The 16,850-nt window shown below is 36.6% G+C and overlaps 1 protein-coding gene across 3 annotated transcripts in view; it reads right to left on the reverse strand.

Annotated features, from left to right (window-relative positions):
- TANK (TRAF family member-associated NFKB activator) overlaps nt 1–12,109 on the reverse strand; it is a 66,545-nt gene extending 54,436 nt beyond the window's left edge. The window contains exon 1 of one of the 3 annotated variants that reach the window (XM_012728774.1): nt 11,993–12,109. The gene's annotated coding sequence lies outside the window, so the exon portion shown is untranslated. Of the gene's footprint in view, nt 1–11,650; nt 11,670–11,992 lie in introns of those variants that run through there. The other 2 variants (XM_004674611.2, XM_012728784.1) reach the window with 2 other exon arrangements.
- Nucleotides 12,110–16,850: the final 4,741 nt, after the last annotated feature.

The following is a 16,850-nucleotide window of genomic DNA, read 5'->3' on the forward strand; positions in this document are numbered from 1 at the left end:
AGTTACTGAATGAATTCCACGTGGATGTATCCTACTTCCTGAAATATGAATGTATGCTGAAGAGATAGGATTCAGGTCAATAAAAGCAAATAAATGATACATTTAATCCTATCTCACAACCAAGAAGAGAACAGGGTAATAGACCAGTGACACAGACCACTGAAAAAAAGGAAAACAGTCTCTGGGACCCAACTAATTAAATTGGACAGATTTCAAATGTTAGAACCCTGTACTTTAAAGATGCTTGTACCTCCATTTTTTTTGGCATTTGTTAAGTGTAAAATTAAATTCACAATTTTAGAGGCAGTCACATTTCAATTATATTTTGGTATGCCTTCTGGAAAATATGCCAGGCTCCAAGAAATGTTTTTATTTACAGCACAACATGCTAAATCCAAATTTCACTTTTGCTTAGCCCCCCCTTTTGTTACCCATTCGCATCCCCTAAATTCAGGAGGTTCAAGCTAGAGCAATCTTTGAAATACTCTTCTAGTTACAGTTTTACTCTTTTAAAAGTGAAACTTTTAAGTCATTGATGCCCAGGAAGTAGCTGAGAAAGCAGAGTACAAAGCACTCCCCAGCTTCCCAGGACAGTATTCCTGAAGTCTGGATACCTACACCCAACTACCTTCAGGCCTTGGCAGTAGTTGTCCCCATTCTTTCTGCAAGAAGAAAGGCAGCAAGTTCCTGTCTCAAGGTGGGGTTCAGGTATGTGTAGGTTGTATTGACCACTCAGGAGGAAGTACCCAGAAAATCACTGGGCAGACCCAGCTTCCTCTTTCATTGATCCTTTGCTTCAATAATGAAACTACTTTAGGGGAGGAGGGACAGGCAGCCTGCTCAAGGGAGATAATTTTATCTTTCCTTGGCTAAGTTTCCCAGTTCCCACAAAGGTTTGCCAATTGCTAGGTCAAACTTTTATTTTAATATAATGTACTCCATTAATGTCCAATTCAATTAGAAAAAACCAAGTATTTGCTTGCTTTATGTATAAGGCACTTTGGCCTGCAGTAAGGGGCTATAGAAATAGTACTACCATAGAGCTGTGTTCCTTTTATACTTCTTTCACCAATTCTTTATCTTCCATAATTTATATATCCATCTGCCTGATATGGTTCTGAGAACTTAAACCATTTGCCTAGAGTTACAAAGCTCTAGGTATACACCTAGTATGAACTGGGACAAAAATCTTTGAAATTTCTAAATCAAGGTACTGGTCATTAAAATCAGGAACTAAATAATCTACCAGGGTGCCATAGTGGATATATTCATTTAAAAAAATATTTTTTTCCTGAGTGCTGACTATGCAAAGAATAAAAGACACAAAACCTGCTTTCACAAGGCACCATTAGCTGTAACCGAATACAAATAGCCTAAGATACTTATAAATTACAGTTTCTAGAGTGCACTCATTGCATAAACTATATGCTGCAGATTCAGTAATGGCCAAATTATAGTAGGTGTCTAGTGTCACTCTAAGAAATTTAGATTTTAACTTGATGCCACTGAGGGATAATGGGGTATTTTCGTGCAGGAAATACACATATTTTAGAAAGATTACCTTGACACCAACATGGAAATACAAACTGGTAAGGAAGAGAAAATTGGGGGCATGCTATTACTGTAATCTGGGTAAAAGATGAGGTCTTGAAAATGAGGGCAAAGAAGTAAAAGATGAATGAATTTAAAAAAACATTATAAAGGCAGAAGCAACAAAACTAGTGGGCTACATGGATGTAACACAAAAGACAAGAAAGCAACATTCAGACTTTTGCTCTTCTTAATCAGTTGGCCTGGGATAATCCTTCATTTTAATAAGCAAAGTAACCCAGGTAATTTTGTTAAAGACGATTCACCAGGCAAATTTTTCAAGATAAGAAGCAAACATTAATGATACCCAAGCACAGAAAAATGAAAACTGAATTCAATTTTAGACAAAAGCGCTAGAAGAAACACTTCTAACATTTATTGTTAATAAGCAATAAATAGGAAAAATAAGCTGAGTGATAATGAAATCTAGAGAAAGAAATTAAGGCTAAATTAACTTTCTTTCCAACTTCAATTCCTGAAGTCCTGTTTTGATTGTCTTTTATAATTCGTACATCTTTGACAGTAAACCGGGACAAAATACTTTTGCAAAAAAAAAAAAAAGGGGGGGGAGGGCAAAAATATATATTATTGCAAAGAAAAGAATGGAAAAGTAACACAGGCAAACCACCTGTGTCACAAGATGCCCACTCTTTTTATTCCCAAATAAAAGCCAAAAAGGGGAACTTTTCTAGGAAATGCAGAAAATACTAAGGAATTTTAGTAGAATTGTTTTTCTTTTCTGAAGAGACTGTGAGCCAACCAGGTCAGAATGTTATCTAATGTTCTGCTCTGTTAACCCTTACATACTGTTCAGTAACAGGAAAGAATAACTCTCTGGTAGTGTTTAAATGTGGGATTAGTCTTTCTAATCTTCTCTACTAAATTTATGACAATAAATGATCTTTCACAAGAGTATGACAGCTTATACTTATCTCCTGATCTTTAAAGGCAAGTTTGAAAAAATAATTACTTTCAGGAATCTTAAAAAGGTCCCCCATAAGAAGAAACACTGACATGAGCTATCAATGTCTCTACAAGATTCATAATGGGCAAAGTTGTTTTTAAAAAGAAATAGTTAAAATCTCATGAGTTAACAGGTAAGCTGTCTCTCTAAGCATCTCTGAGTCATTGATTGTATGGGATCTAAGCCATTATTCAAGAGGAGAAACTCATTTATGAAAAGGGAGAGGAACTTCAGGAGACAGAGGACCTTTTCACAAAAAGACCTGTTTTCTCCTTAAATTGCAGTTTAAACAGCTGTGCAGTCATTCAACCTTGAAAATATGACTAATGACAAATGGGAACAGGCAAAAGCATATATAATTACATAGCCATACACTTGCTTTTAACCACTGGCATAGGATTCTACAGCCCTTCATAGCCCTGCTTTTAATTTCCCTCAAGATACAGAGAGGCTGTTGAGCAAATAACTGCAAGTTACAGCTTGTTTTATTAGAAAAACTCCAATGAGAAAATAAATAAGCTTTCAAAGACTTCCAGATATCCATTTCCAGTCATTCCCAAGATGTTTAGGGTGTGACCTGAAATGTATAAAATGGTAGCAGTTTAAAACCAGATACAAATATATTTATACCATGTAACATGATTTCTCACTCCAACTGTTGAATTTTCCAAAGTCCTGACCTCAAAGTCCTTAGGTAGCTTGATAAACCAACCTCTCAAACTACCATCTGTGCCCAAAATTATCCAAGTTTCCACTCTTTAGGGGAATACCAGCTTTTCCTCATATGTGACTATTACAGGTTTGGTAAACCCTAACACTTGTTGTGTCATCCTAGTGTGGGAACACAAGTTTATTGAAAATTTTAATTTGATGTTATAATTCCTTTTGCATCTGAATAAAATATTATAAAACAAAGTTTCCAAACTTAACTTTTAACCAAGACTATATCTTGTATAAAATGTATTTATTTTTCTAAGACCATTTATAGGTTAGAGAATCAAAATTAAAAAGCATAATTAAACAAAAATAAAGTCAGAGTTGGTGTGCAGAATACGTGTCTAATCTAGAAACTTGTTCATGGGTAAAAGTAAAAAAGTCATTTAACTGTTCTGAGGACCTCAGTTTCCTCCCTCATCAGCCCCAATTTGGAGTGCTTAGGGTACAACATGCTGTAGGAGTGGAGTTTCCAACCTATCAGTCCATTAGAATCAGTCAAGGTGGGCTAAACCGAAAATAGATCATCAGACCCTGTTTAAGAGTTGCTGGATCATAATTTTGCAGAGCTAGAGATATGAGAGATTTAGAATCATTGCTATATGGGGTCAAGTTGTAACTGGGAATGCACTATAATCTGTAAAGCACCACACAAATATGCACTAAAGTAGGGAAACAGTCCTCCATGGTGTCCTTTTTTTCCCCTCACCATAACTGCTTTCTGAACCATTCAGGAAGAAACATACAGAAGTTGGAACAAAAATAGTAAAGCTAAGATAGAAGATATTCTTTAAAACAGAAGGAATTCTGATACTTTGGTCAATGGTTTAGAGTAATAAGCACTCTACTGATCTTTGTTCCATGAAATTTCTACAACTCATCAGTCTGTATGACAAACATTTTCTCTACCTATGGAAGAGATTCCCTTAATGGCATCTACACTGAAATTTATGTTGACAGAGAAAAAGGAGTGTGAACACAGCTCTTTCCCCACCAAGCATCAATGTGCCTTTTTTAACTTGAAGTTCGCAAACCAATACTTTATAATTTTCTCAATTCTTCTCAAATTCTTACTCTATCTACAAATAGCTGAGAAAGGGTGTTGATTCCAAAGGTGCAGTGATGGACTAGGACAATTTCTTCTCTTCTTACATTATGGAAAACATGCCTAAAACAAAGGAGGTGGTCCCTACCTCCTCATGGAAAATACTGGGACGAGGGTTGGGAATAACATCTGATGAGGTAGTATTATTTGCCAGGTCCTAAATCACCTCATTTTTTTTTTTAAGATTTATTTATTTATTCACACAGAACTGGGGTACAGGCCGGAGATGTGGAGGTTGAGAGGATTCACCAGGGACAGAGTGGAGAGCATAACAGGCAGATCTACGAAGTACACTGCTGAGGGGAGCAGCGGGAGGGTCAGGAGAGGTCTGCCACGCCATGTGGATCACCTCCAGGGTAGCGGGTAGGCGGGGATCGAACTCATGCGGAAGTGGCTTAAGCTTCTCAGTGCAGTGCTTTAACCCTATGCACCACCAGGGAGGACCATAAATCACCTCATTTTTAATCTTCCCTTTGTGGCTATGTATTATCATCTTTTCCCCATTAAGGAAACTGAACTTCAAAAAGGTTGCTGAAGATAAGAAAAATAAGAAAATGGATGACCCAGAGAAATCCAGGTCTTTATAGCTCTTTTCACCCTAATTTAGCTTTCTTTTTTTTAAGTCAAAGCTATACATGTCTATATTTTTCATGAGTCAAAAAGCTTTACAAGACTTAAGAAAAACAGCAGTCCTTTGCTTTCCACTCCCCCTCCCCGTTTCCTGCTTCACCTTGACAACAATTTTCTACTCTTTTGGCTGATTCTCTTTGGTAATTATCTCTGTATCTCTAAAAATACATTAAGATTTCTACTACTAATTTTTTCAGTTTATTTGTCTTCCCACTATACAAAATAAGAATTCAGATTCGGTACCCCCTCCCCCTTATGTCATCCCCATTCTCCAATATAGTTAAATCCTATTTTTGGGATTTCACTAGCATTCAGTTCTTACAACTATGCAATGCAATAGCTGAGTTATATAATATGACTGAATTTCCTTTCCTGAGAAAACTGTCTCTTGAAAAATATTTTGTTTACTTTATTTCTTATTATCACTAACACAATTCCTCAATCCTCTTAGACACTTCAGCTATTCTATCACTTTCACCTGTTTTAGGAGGAATCTCCCTTTGAGTTTTCTGACTCATTCCAGTCCAGACTTGCTAATCTCTTTAGCTAGAAATGAGTCTTCATCTTAGGACCATTCTTCACCCTGGATTTGCGGATTCCCTTTGGTCATCTTTTCTTTAATGGAATCCTTCATTTTCAGCATCACAAATCTTCATCTTTCTTGTTTTATTCCCTTATTTGGTAAAGTAAAGCCTTCCGTAGCTTCCTGAGAGTTTGGGGATAAATTTTTTTGAGACTGTGCATACCTGAAAATGTTTTATCTACCCTTAGATTTAACTGATACCTTGCCAGTTAAGAATTCTAGATTGGAAGTAATTTTTCCTCAGAATTTTGAAAGCTTTGCTATGTTCTCTTGTAGATTCCATTCAATTTTGTTCAGGACTAGTTCCCATTTTATGTGGCAATATTTTCTTTAACCCATTTTTTCCCCTTTAGAAACTCATATTGTTTTTCTTCTTTGTCTCCAGTGGTCTGACATTTCTGAAATTTTAGGACTTTATCTGCAGATGTGGATTCGTTATCTCCATTTGCAATAAGTGAGTGGTAGGCCCTCTTAATCTAGAAATTCATGCCTCCATTCCTGAAAAATTTCCTTGAATTTTTTCAGCAGCTTCCTTCTTCTTATACCTGTTTTTAGATTCCTTCTATCTGGCTATTGAATCTTCTTGAACAATACTTTAATTTTTCCAACCTCTTTCTCCATTTCAGAAAAAATCATTAACAGCTAAAATAGCTTAAGCCTGTGGTCACTGGCAACTAGTATTATGCTGCCAACGAACGACAGCCAAATGATAGCTAACAAACCCTGAACAATTAACCAAGGGTAAGTAATTGTGCTCCATAGCTCCACTGAGATTTAAGATATGTTGAGTCAAACAATGTTTCACCAATTACCCAGTTCAACCAGAGCAGTTCAACTTAGATTCAATCTATTTCTTTCAAGTTTGAAAAATCAAGACCTTTAAGGTAGATTCCCCTTACCCAGAATATTATATAGTTCTTTAATAAGGTCTACTTTTGTGTGGTGATAGAGACAAACGTGGGTGATGTGAGGTGGGAAAGGCTCTCTGTTGGGTTTCCCCCACTGTTGACACTATTCTACTTCTGGGTAAGTGTTCTACAAGGGTTCACTCTTGTGGTAAGAGGCCAATTTAACTCTAAAGCAGTTCAAAGATGGGGGAAGGAAATCACCTTGAATAACTACTGCTTCTTCCACTCTGTCCTAGAAAAAAATTGACAAGTTAGCCCTTTGGTTATGAATAATAAGAGTTCACATTCTATTTCAGAAGGTTGCCACTTTAATAAGTGAAGAGGTGAATAAATGAATGAGAAAAATATACTGTTTTTTTTTTCTGTATTTTATCTGTATGTAGAAAAAAAAAAGCAGAAATAAGACCACCATATACTATATACACATAAATGAGGATATCCTCTTAGATGATTAAGCTAAAATCTTGAAAGACAATCATATATATGTATATGTATATATATATATATATATGTGTGTGTGTGTGTGTGTGTGTGTGTGTATCTATGTTTTCCTTACTTGAAGATAGAAAGTGGAAAAGAACTGCCACTTATGAACTAATGATCATTTTTCATTTTTAAGAGTTCCACAACATAAGCAGGTTGTACTTCTGTTTCACTATCCGGGTTGTAAGCTTCCTTATGGATATAACCATAGTTCACTGTATTACATTGTTACAGTGTTCTAAATAGGTAGCTGGAAAAAACTGAAACTTAAATATGATATATCTTACAGTGTCAAAATCTGAATTTGCATTTTTCTCCATAAGCTGGTTGGCTAATTGCAACCAGACCAGGTTCTCCATTCTTGTGGATGTTAGAACTTGGTGAAACTTTTGGCTCTTTCTCCTAATAGTTAAACATTTCAATCAAAGACCACACCCATAGTCTCAGTTTTGCCTCACTTCCTTTTTTCCTCCAGTAGTACTTGCTTTTCTCAGACAATCAAATTTATGGGCTGAAGCACACAACTAAAGAGTGTAATAACAAAAGGGAAACTGTGCATATGATAGTCAATGTAAACTTAAACATAAACATGGCACTGCTTAACTAAATTCTCAGTCTTTAAGAAGTTATCTTTAAGGAGAATCCTCCTCACTAACTAGGGGCCAGCCCATGTTGAATCTGTAGATCTTGGGAGAGGTTACAAATAGTTTAAAAATGGCTATTTAACATTAAAAATCTGTTTAAAGAGAAATTTTATACTCAGTATGAAGAGGCATAAGAAAATTGGGCAGAAGGAGCACATAAAATCTACAATATGAAATTTGTATGCCTATGAAAAAGCACAGCACTGCAAGCCAGCCACAGCTGCTTGAGTGTGAGTTCCATCTCCTGCCCCAGAGGTGATCTGGGGGCAGACCTCTCCTGACCCACCTGCTGCTCCCCTCAGCAGTGTACTTCATGATCTGCCTGTTCTGCTCCCCACTCTGTCTCTGGTGAATCCTCTCACCGCCCTTGCACCTCTGGCCTATATTCCAGTTCTGTATGCATAAATAAATAAATCTTTTTAAAAAACAGGTATTTTAAGCTTAGGGTCTACTAATATATGAAGCTATGAAGTAACAGTTAAATATCACCCAATAAATGGCTATGAATAGAAAAACCATTTAAATATCTCATAATAACAGTTCATTTTATTCAAACAATTTTAAATAATATAATCTCTTGAAAGGGTCTAAGTCTCTACTTTCTGTGTTTAGAGCAAGTTAAATTCCACAGCAAATTTACCTCTTTGCTCTGCTGTTCAAAAGAATAATTCTCTATACCTCATGTTACCACAAATATTTTAATTAACCACTAAACTGGAACTCACATTATATTCTAGGCCATTCAAACTTCAATATTTATTGAAATGACTTGAAATTACTTTGTTTTCAAAGTTGACAATGCATTTTCCATACTGTTCCATTTTTGCAATGTTGGTAAAAAATGTAGATTATTGTAGATCATAGGTGCTCAAACTGTTTACTCTCAAAATCAAAGGAAATAGATACCTGACGATAAAAAAATAAAGTCAGGTAACTATCCAGAACATTTGCCCTATGAGATAAACAATAACGAGTATTTACTTTTCAAGCTCATTCTTTTAAATAAAAAAAAGTTCCTCAAAAATGTCTTTCTTGCACCCCCATGTTTACTGCTGCTTTATTTACAATTGGAAATACATGGAAACAACCCAAATGCCCAAAAGTGAATGACTAGATTAAAAAGATGTGGTACATATACATAATGGAATACTACTCAGCAACCAAAAAAATATATATAAATAAACACACATGCCTTTTGCAGCAACATGGATGGAGCTGGAAAAGATCATGCTTAGTGAAATTAGCTAGAAAGAAAAGGAAAAATACCGGATGGTTTCACTCATAGCAGGAGTATAAAGGACCAGGTGAGAAAATAATAATAATGAACAATTACATACTTGAAACATTTTATGGTGGTGGAGTGGGAAATGGGATCAAAAACATTGAGGGGAGGGAAATGCACTAAACTATGGTGAGGGAAGATGGGCTATTTGGTGATGGGAAGCCTATGGGGATTACAATAACTGAGATGGAAAAATGCACAAAACGATGTAAAATAAACTATTATTTAAAAAAAAAAATGTCTTTCCTGGGCCCTCTCTGGTGGTGCAGCGGGTTAAAGCACAGCACAAAGAAGTTAAAACCACTTCAGCGTGAGTTGGATTCCTATTCTGGAGGTGATCCACATGGCGTGGCAGACCTCTCCTGAATCGCCCAGTGCTCCCCTCAGTAGTGTACTTTGTCGGTCTACCTGTTCTGCGCCCCACTCTGTCTCTGGTGACTCCTCTCATCACCCCTGCATCTCTGGCTTGTACCCCAGTTCTGTATGCACAAATAAATAAATCTTAAAAAAAAGAAAAAGAAAAATGTCTTTCTTGGTTGCGTAACAATGTAAATATATTCAACACTACTGAACTGTAAATTTGAAAATGGTCTAGGTGGGAAATTGCATGTTATCTGTATTTTACCACAATTTAGAAAATATTTTTATAGATTAGAGATTGAAAAACAATGACATAATTCCTGAAGGTTTGTGTTCAATTGCAAAAGATCTGCTATCACTATTGTCAATCCTCAACTTTTTGGAAAACTGTCATAAATTGCCCCTCATTCAAAATACTTTGTACACTAATTAATCATCCACCCATTAGGCAATTCATTTCATATTGCTATTCCTCTTGAGATGGTTTAGAATCTTGGTCCTAGACTAGTGAAACTAGTCTAGAAAACAACTTCCTCTTCCCTTCTATCCAGGACTGAAAGCCCTAACAGCAAGCATAGATGATAAACGGGGGAATGACAATGATAGCATTAACTTAAGGAAACAGAAACTAATAGTAACTAATAGTAAGCTTGACATAATTAAATACAAAAAGTTGAAGAAATTAAACAGTAATACTGAAGCTTGTAAGATGTCAAAAATAGAAAGGATAAGTAGTAACAGCTAATCAGCTAATGAATCATGTGAGAATCATTAGACTAGTAAAGTTTCATTAATATATCAATAGACTTTATTTACCATTTATTTTGGGGTAATGCGATGGTTATCCTCCAAATCATGTCCAAATTATTTTCTTCTACATTAATAGACTATAAATTAAAATGCTCAAATATGTAAGCATGCACAAATGTCTGCATCTTCTGAAAATAGCACTTTGAGGGCCTTAAAGTATCCTTAAGTTCATAGATACTGCTAAATCACATTGCCTGCCTAAGGTCATATTCTTGTAAATGATCAAAATGTTTTAAAAAAATAAAACTTTAACAAGTTAATGGCGTTACCAAAGATTACATAACACATTATTTCCCACTCAAACTACTGAGGTTAATAAATGGGCTTTGGTTAGATGTTTTATTTTCCTTAGAAACTAGCCCTGCTTTAAGTGTACACCACACCAAGCACACGGCTGGATTACGTTAATGGTTTTTATGTAACATTAAATAAGTACAAGCATGCTGACCTTGTGCATTTTTTTTCCCTCACTCATTTTAAAATTCCCTTATAGGATTTGGCTACAGGTGAGTGTCAACTTGGTTATTACCTCTCAAGTAAGAAATTTCCGACAAAATTTGGAAGTTAACTGCAACAAAAACATGCTTTCAGCACTTGAATTTCACTCTTGGTTTCTTTCAGGACATAGAAGAACTTGCCCATATAGAATCAAAACGTTTTCGCTACAAAATATATAATGTAACTTGTCCTCGCCTGGGGTACATGAAAGAATTATTATCAGCCTCTGCTAAGTATAGCTTTTATCCTGATAGTGATAAAAAGGCGTTGTGGGTGGGGTTAAAAAGATACAACAGCTCTTTGTTTTGTACATTATTTATCATTGCCCAGTCAGAACCCTCCATTTATTTGGATTTACCATAAGGAGCTTTTGTTTACCTTCTTTCTTAAAGTTAAATGTTTTGGCCTTTATTTTTCTCACCAAAATGGAATTATTTTAGATCTCAAAGAACAGAGAGCTCTCATGCTATTTGAAAAACTTCGGGGTGGAAAAATGGGAAACTCCTCTTAGTTTTCTTTAGGAAACCAGGTAAACTGTCAAACTATGACAAAGCTAATTACGAAAAAAAGATGCTACAGATGAAACTAATTACTGATTTTAGGTAAAAATGTTATAAAAAGGGATGTTTAATATTAGACCAAGACCAAGGATAAGGTGGGTTCACAAACTGGAAATCTAAAACAATTCGCCATCTAAATGGGTCACCATAAATGCCATATGTCAAAATTCGACAGCGTTTTACGCTAGTTCCAGGTTGCTAGTCAGTCCAGGGTGGGATAAGGCCTCTGGGTTCGCACTGGGAGTGGGGCTCGCTTCGTCAAACCTGTCTCCCTCAGCCTCCCATCCCTCGGGTAGTTACCCAACTTGTCACTGACAAGGCTATGATGACACCACACAGGAAAGCAAAGAGCGAAATTGTGCAACAACTTTGGGAAAAACAACAGAAATAATTAAGCAGTTTTCCAAAGAGAAACCGCGACAGTTGCAGTTCTCGCACGGTAACCCCCCCCTCCGGAAGGGAGTCTGGGACACTACTGCCCCTTCCACTGCTCTCACAGACAAAGCAGGCCCTGCCTACCGGGTTTCCCGGCAAAGAAGTCAAAAGACCCAGAGCAGAGGCGAGCGGGATCCCTCCCAGGAGCGTCGCGGCGAAAGCCGTCGCCGCTGCATGACGCCACGGGCCTGGAAAGCCCCTCCCGGAAGCGCTGCGACCCGGGGGGGCAGACCCGGGAGCTCCGCTCGTACCGCCCCTGTCCACTCCGAGGGCTGGGGGTCTCTCAGCCCCGGCTGCACTCCCGGAGGCGCCAGTACTGCCAGCGCCTCCCTCTCGCTTTTACACATCACCCGTGACCCCCCTTTTCCATCACCACTCTCGACAAGGTTTGGACACACCAACTGGCTCACGAAGTTTCTTACTCACAGTTCAGGGACTCCGCATCGGCATCCCGCGCCTCAGGTCGGCGGCACCCAAACCAGACTCCAGCCGGAAGTTATTTTCCGTTCCAGTTCAGAGGGCAGCGCCTGCGCGCGAGCGTTAACCCTTCATTTTCCCCCACCCCCACCCCGCCAAGCCCGCTAGGGCCCTTCACCCCCACGCCCCGCCCCGCCCCTCCTCGCCCCGCCCCGCCGGCAAAACACGCCGCGGAAAGGCATCCAAAGTCAAGTTTAAAGGTCACCTGTGGGTCTTGGTTAGAGTTTTGCCAAACAATAAATGGCAAGGTCTAACACAACCGTCTGTCTGAGTTAGGATACACAAGAATCACATAAACGACTTGATAAAGACGTAAATTTATCAGTTCACCCCTGGAGACTCAGGGCTCAGAGCCACGGGGTGACTCTTCAGGAACCTTCATTCCACGAACCTCAAACGAATACGATTTAAGTGATTAAGGTCTACATACTGAGAAGCAGTTCTCACTCTCCCTCTCTCCCTCCCTCCCTCCTTCTTTCTCTCTCTCTTTCTCTCTCTCTCTCTCTCTCTCACATACACACACACCACACACACACACACACACACACACGTTAAGTTTTTCCCTTGCATGCATCACCACTTCCTTTATCAACATCCCACACCAAGGTGATATATTGTTACAGTTGATGAGCTTCATGACAGATAGTTGTCATCCAAAGTCTGTAGTTTGCATTAGTTTTCACTGCTAGTAGTGTACATTTTATGGATTTGGATAAATGATAATGACATGCATCCATCGTTATAGAACTGCCTTACACTGTCCTAAAAATCTTATGTTGTCCACCTAGTTATCCCTTACTGCCCCAACCCCCATCAACCATTGTGGGGTTTTTTGTTTTTGTTGTTGTTGTTTGTTACTATGACTTTTCTTTTTCCAGAATGTCATATAGTTAGAATCAAAGTATTTAACCTGTTCAGATTGGCTTCCTTTACATTGTAATATGCATTTGAGTTTCTTCCCTGTTTTTGCAAGGCTTGATTATTTCGTTTTGGGATTCAATAATGGTCTATTATTTGGATGTATCCGAGTTTATGTATCCTTTCACCTATTGAAAGATATCTTGTTGCTTCCAAGTTTGGGCAGTTACAAATAAACTTGGTATAAATATTAGTGTGCAGGTTTTGGTATGGACATACATTTTCATTCCTTTGGATAAAAACTAAGGAGTGTGAATGTTAGTGTAAATTGTATAGTAAGATTATGTTTACTTTGCTAGACTCTGCCAAACTGTCTTCCAATGTGGCTATACCATTTTGCATTCCCATCAGCACTGAATGAGAGTTCCTGTTACTTCACATCCTCATCAGTATTTGGTATAGTCAGTGATCCAGATTTTGGCCATTTTAGTATGTGCCTAGTGGTATCTAATTATTTGCATTTCCCTAGTGACATGCGATAGGGACCATCTTTTCATATGGTTATTTGCCATCTGTCTATCTTTTTAGGTGATGTGGCTGTTAAGGTCTTTGGCCCACTTAAATTTGTGTTCTTTGTATTCTTATAGTTGAATTTTAAGATCTTTTTATATTTTACATAATGGATTTTTTATTAGGTATATCTTTTGCAAATATTTTCCCCATATGACTTATTTTTGTTCTCTTGACCGTCTTTTATAGAGAAGAAATTTTTAATTTTAAGGAAGGTTCTGCAGCACTGCTTTTCACCAAACTGAAGGATATTTCTAATTGAAATAGTGTAAGTTAATAATTACTCAGAATTTAAAACTGTAAATGATAAAATTTTGAGTAAGGAAAAAATTAAACATACATATTTCATAAATATGTATTTTTCTCTTTCCACACACATAATGAAATCATGAAGAGCAGTGACTATACTTGTCCCAGAGTGTGAAACACGCCTGAATGCTGGGTGGAGGGAAGAGTTTTATGCTAATGCATTGTCAAACATTTTTTCTCTTTCTATAATGATGACAATTTTTTTGGAATTGACATCCACTATGTTTTATTAAAATTAAGAATAAAAAAAACTTAAGAATTGAGTTGACACATTTATTTAAGGACTATTCCTTTAGAAGAATGACATAATTTCACTTCAATTTTCCTTTACTCAAATTATTATATACCTCAGATTAGTAAGCACTACTATGGATTGAGTGAAATGAAAATAAGAATGTCAGGCTAATTAAAAATATTTTAAGACTTATTTTCAAACTGCTTAATACATTTCTGAGAGTTCTGAATATAAGCAGGGTGATAAGAAAAAAGCTGCCAGTATAAACACTTACTATAACTTGGAACGTCAGGTATGCATCAATGATCCCAGTGAAATCTTTGATGCTTTGATGTGAAAGAACACTATTAATAGAATCTGGTTGACTTCTGATTTAAGATGACATCTGGACTAGCTGTTTGTGTTTCTGATGCTGTAAACTAAGCATCTAATGAAAAATCAGAAAAACATGAGAATTTACAGTAATTTCAGAATACAGGATTTGTGACAAAGTTCGGCAACTATGACTTAGTATAACTTAGATTATGCTTTGGTTAGGGTACCCAGGTTGACAGAAGTACTCATTAGCCACACCATGTCCTCTTGTGCCCTAGTCTTCTCAGAGGAGTACCCTTTATTCTAAAGCCATGAAAAGATACCAAAAGAATAGCTTTAACACTATTGACAAACACTCAAAGTGACATCATTTGATTTCTGCTTCTTCTGATTGGTTATTTGTGTATAGGAAGGTGACATCATTTGATAAGCTTTTCTATCATTTGCAATAACTGTGGGTAAAAAGAATGGACATTAATTGTTTGAGGGTAAGCAAATCTGTTAACCTGAAGAAAAATAAGAAAATGACCTGCCTCATAGATCCTAGTAGTAAATTATATAGTAACCCTACTGCTTGTTACTTACAAATAGTATTTTATGCTTTGTTATTCCAATGACCTCATAAGTACTCCTCTCTTTAATATCCATTTTGAAACTGTAGCTTGTTGTATACCAATGTGATCCCAATGGGGGTGGATGGATATGAAAGGAAGGGCCTGGTCCAACAGAATTGATGTTTGAATATTGGAGTTTAATTTCTTATGTATAGTTCCTGTCAAGGAAAAGACTCATTTTTTTTTTAATTAAACAGGATTCTCCTCTTCATAAAAAAATAACTAGGTAATAAGAGTGAGGGATCTTGCCTCAGGCCAATGTCTATAGTGACAAAGTTGATAAATCAGCTTCAGTCAAAAACAGTTTGCACAGTTCTGAACTGTGCATGTCTATTTGTATCTCAGCTCACACCTACGCTGAGGTACAATGGAATTCAAGCAGATGATGAGATGAACCAAAGACAATTCACATATCTGATGAGTAAGCTCTACAAAAGACATGGATGAGAATACAAGATAACTCTTTGAAAGATTCAGTTGCATTAAAATGTTAAGTGAACACATTGGAAAATGAATTACAGGGAGCATAAGTAATGGAAAGAATCTGCTTTATATTTGCTATGAAGTAAGAAACAAAAGACAAAATATTCTACTGATATAAAAAGGAATTTAGGTAAGAGTCAGGGAAAAATAAGAAAATAGTTGAATAAGTTAAGACTATAGAGACACAGGACATGCAATGGCAATATTCAAATATTACTTAGATATAATCAAGGATGGACTCAATACTACAGTATCTTAAATCAATGATTACAGTAAAGGCTTGTAAAATTCTCAAAATGCAAGTGTAAAGTATAAATAAATAAAAAATATTAAATGGAATATCAGAAAGATTGTACTACAGCTTTCTTAAGAAAAAATAAGAGTACATGAACAGAAATAGTAACTAAAGACATATAAGAAAATAGCTGAAATACTACTTTGGCATAAAATAATTTCATCAGAGATGAAAAGGACTCAGTGAAATCTGAAACATAATTGTTTCAGAACACTTTGGCCTATCCTAACAAAAATTTCAATATTAAATGATGTATCTATTTATTTATTCAGAAAATATTTTGTGAGTGCTTGTAATGTGCTGAAAGTTACAATTATAAAGATAAAGATACCAATATATGGTTCTGCCTAAAAAGAACTAAGTGTTTATTATTGGTGAAATACATAAAGAAGTATGCTTTTACTATAATTGTGTTCAGTGCAAAATATGTTATTATAATATCACAATAGGAATAAATACACGGTTTTCCTCAAACACTTTGTCAAGGTTTGAGAGGATGGAAAAACTTTCTGTATCTAAAGTATGGAACATATTCAACAAGAATCCAGGTAGAAAGAATTAGTTACTTATTCTGGAAGAAAGATGGAGGAAAAGAAATTTATTTTCAATATTAAACCCCAGAAACCGATCAGAATTGCATCTACAGTTTTCTGGGAAAAATTTGACTTACAAAGCTTATGCCATCCAAATTATTATTCACATAGAAAAGGAAAAAATACCTGTCCTTATGTATTTAAAAGTTGAGCAATATGTCATTTCTTGAGAAAATTAAAGCTATATTTCAGTTAGTTTTGAAGAAATTAAAAAGAAAGCAAGATAGGGAAATTTTGATATCAAAGAAATATTGATAAACATTTGAAATAATTTAAATGTTAGATTAAGTGAAATCTTGTTACAAAATAATGAGGGGCCCTTCCTGGTGATGCAGAGGGCTAAAGCCCAGCACACTACAAGGTAGCTGCAGCTGCTTCAGTGTGAGTTTGATCCCTGCCCGGGAGGTGACCCACATGGTGCAGCAGACCTCTCCTGTCTCGCCTGCTGCTCCTCTCAGCAATGTGGTTCAGTGTATCTGCCTGTTTTGCTCCCCACTCTGTCTCTGGTGAATCTTCTCACCACCCCTGCCCCTCT

This window comes from Condylura cristata, unplaced genomic scaffold (assembly GCF_000260355.1).
Source record: "Condylura cristata isolate star-nosed mole 26May11 unplaced genomic scaffold, ConCri1.0 scaffold00002, whole genome shotgun sequence".
Classification (NCBI taxonomy): Eukaryota; Metazoa; Chordata; class Mammalia; order Eulipotyphla; family Talpidae; genus Condylura; species Condylura cristata.